The sequence below is a fragment of the Lissotriton vulgaris genome, chromosome 3_1 (genome assembly GCF_964263255.1).
Source record: "Lissotriton vulgaris chromosome 3_1, aLisVul1.2, whole genome shotgun sequence".
NCBI classification, from domain to species: domain Eukaryota; kingdom Metazoa; phylum Chordata; class Amphibia; order Caudata; family Salamandridae; genus Lissotriton; species Lissotriton vulgaris.
In genome coordinates this window covers 423,567,584-423,570,927 of record NC_141689.1, presented here as the reverse complement: position 1 = coordinate 423,570,927, position 3,344 = coordinate 423,567,584, and the positions used below count along the sequence as shown (strand labels likewise).

The 3,344-nt window shown below is 46.9% G+C and overlaps 1 non-coding gene across 1 annotated transcript; it reads right to left on the bottom strand.

Moving 5' to 3' along the window:
- Nucleotides 1-896: 896 nt before the first annotated feature.
- On the bottom strand, nucleotides 897-1,066 carry LOC147726577 (U1 spliceosomal RNA). The gene has a single exon (XR_015309770.1). It is a non-coding gene; the product is annotated as a U1 spliceosomal RNA (small nuclear RNA).
- Between the last annotated feature and the right edge of the window lie 2,278 nt (nucleotides 1,067-3,344).

The following is a 3,344-nucleotide window of genomic DNA, read 5'->3' as shown; positions in this document are numbered from 1 at the left end:
ATCCTAATCTTTTTTGAAGGATTGACCTACTGAACAAAAGCCCATCCATTCTCATATCCGGTTCATTCAGTGAAAATCTCACCGCATTGCGACGCACCCGAGAGGCTGTCATTTCTGACTGGAAACCCTGTCAGAAGTGTTTCCCTGGATTTGGCGGGCTTTCCTCAGAAGAGAAGGCTCCAGAAGCATCCAGCTGAAAGGATCGGAATGTCAGCTGGGAAAAGAATCTTCAAAAGCGAACGTTCCAAAGGAGCCGGCAGCAGCGAGATCATGTCTCCCGTGCCAGGTAAGTATGAATTGGAAGGGGACAGGGTGAGGGCGGCCCGCTTGGCATCTCCCCGCAGAGCGAGGGTGGCATTCACACAGGGAAGGCCTGAGGCCTGGCGAGGCAGAGCATGGGCCTTGTGGGGCGCAAGGTTGCCCAGCCACAGCCCCTTTGCCCTCTTTGGAAAATGCGCATCTACCCACCGGTCTCGGCCGGCCAGCAAAATTTGCATGCCCACGCCCACCAGTAGCGCCAATCAGGGCCCTGCTTTCACTATGCTGCACGCAGCTCACGCGGGGGGGAAGCCAGGGCTACAGCAAGCACACCAGAGGGCTTGGCAGGTCGATATCCGGCCCAAAATCAGATTTGTCAGGCCCCCCAAACTGTGCGCAAGCAAAGGCTACAGCAAGCAGAGAAGAGGGCTTACCATGCCGAAATCTGGCCCAGAAGCATGTTTCTAAGCCCTAACCCAGCATCCCCCAGTCTTGTCAATTTGCATATGTAATTGGCTCTTGCCCACTCCCCATTCCAGCCAGCTTATAGCACTCTGGACGGACGACAAGAAACGTCAAAGGGTGCTCCAGACTCCTTTTTATTTTTTTCCCTTTTTGTCTTTCTTGAAACCAGAGATCAGGGGAAAGCGCAAACGCAGTCCCCACTACCAGAAATAAGGCAGTTGAGTATCCCGCATTTGGGGACATCGCAGGGGTCAGCACATCCGAAGTGCAATGGATAAGCCTCACTCCTGGAGAAGCATCGTTTTTTTTTTGTTTTGGGCAAAATCCTTTATTAAGTGCTTAAAAGTTGCGATACATAGTTTGAGGAAGTGGTACCTCTCCCCTTAGGGAGGGCAGTCCACTTTGACTTTTCAATCAATGTATTTTAGCCGCTTAACCGCAGCGCAAATTCCGCCGCAGTGCGGCGGTTTGAACTAGTGGGCGGGGCTGCGGTGGGCAACAGACGTGCGTAGCACTAACTAGGTAGTGCTTGCCATGTCCGTTGGCTGACTCGCGCAGCAAAGGGGTTAACATTTACATTCCATCATTTTGGGATTCAGAAATATTTGCAAATAGCGTTTACAGTTTTAATGTGGCTGCCACTTTAAAGAGTACAGTGGGGAGGAAGGTTCTGTTACATTTCTTCCTCACTTACCACCTTGTTCATGGCTGCATAGTCTCTTAGCAGGCAGAGCACCATCCTGCGGCACTCTGTTTACAACCTCTCCATTGGTCACCAGGCGGGTCCTGGCATACAAAAGAATGTCCTTCATACAACAGAGTAGTCTCCTGCACCCTTGGAAAGCTTCCTCTGTGTTTTTTCCTGGAAACAGCCCATACAGCATGGACTGGTCCATAATGTTCTTGTAGGGGATGAGGGCTACCAGTTCTTGTTGTAAGGCAGCCCGTAGTCTCTGGGCAAAGGGGCAGGCCCAGAAAAGATGGTGTGCAGATTCCTCTGTGGTGCATCCCCTTTGGCAGTTCCTGTGCGGGCACAGGCCTCTACTGTGCATGAATTACCTCACTGGCAGGCCCCCATTCAAGGTCATCCATGCAATGTCATTGTGTCTGTTGGTCAGAGTTTGGGAGGATACATTACCCCTCACATGCGTTGCCGTTGCTGGTAGCAGGTCGCTCACTGGTTCAGTGGTGTCCCTGTTCCTGATCAGCTTGTGGATTTTCTTGGGTTTCCAAAGGCTAGGAGTAACAGTTCAGCCCAAATTCCTCTACAAACTTTTCTATCTCCCTGTAGTATCATGGGAGGTCCCATTTGAAAGTTGCAGCGCTCTTCCACTTATCCCAACCCAGCCGTCTCCACACCTGAGGACAGGGGTGGCTTGTGACATTTGAAAGTGGTGGGGCGTAAACTGATTTGCATAGTGCACCATAGCGAGCGAGCACAGCGAGCGAGCCCGAACCCCATAAGGGGGTTACGTGTGGGGGGTTTTCCCCCGAGAAAAGTTTGAAAAAAAAGAAGAAAATCGTGCATTTTCAAGCAAATTTGAGAAAGCAGGAAGGTTAATAAAGCAATTGTTAAAGTGATGTTATTACATTAATAGATGCCATAACATAGGTAGCTGCTTATTCAGTATAACCACAGAGCTTCATACATTCCGTCCTATTACGCTGCTGAATTCAGACTATAAGACTTTCATGAAAATCTCAGCACTAAGAGTAGAAGAAGTTGCACAGCAGTTGTGAAACAGCCTTCACAAAGCATTGGGAACCACACATTACCTTTACCACGTTGCCATTAGAACGCATGTGACTTTATCACGCATGTCTTACCACACAGTTTATAGTGTTTAGGTGAAACAAAATGTACTTAATATGCCATTTGATCAGTAAAATCTGTTTAGTCCCCAAATAGAACAAACACTAGAAAACTTTTTAAAACAGAGATAACAATGCATTTCTGAGTACCTTACTCAGTATTTTTTTATTTAACAAACAAGTAGCAGCATTCACTCTTTTTAAATGAAATCAGCACATCTCTCTTTCAGTGTAGCGAACTTGTCAATAACTTTCATGTTGGAGTCTGGTATATTTTTGGACTAGCTTGCTCTCTACAGAGAGCATCGCCAAAGCATTGATGGGCATATTACCAATGTTTAGCGATATTTACCGCTAACGATGCTTAGCAACAAATTTTTTAACGCTAAGCATCGCCGGAAATTATCGCAGAGATAACTTGCTATTAGCAAGGTTTATCTCAGTAGTGATAAAAATCCTCGCTCTAACTGCCAATTGAGAGATTATCGCTGGAAAACCAACGATAATCTCTCAAAGTTTGCTGTTAGCTTGATAATAGGGGCTCACAAACTTAGCCATGATATCCACCTTCCATAGGATATCATGGCTAAGTCAGGAAAATACCAGGTGTAAAAAAAGCAGTGCTAACCGCGGCTAGCACTGCTTTTTTTTATCACTAACATGGTTAGCGAAATCCTTGATAATAGGATAAATGTCGCTTAACAACATTTCTCCTATTATTTTTCTCTGGAACGCCCCCTTTGCATCTCATTAGAGATGCAAGGGGAAGCGTAGAGAAAAAGGGTGCTAACATGCGAATTTGCGTGTTA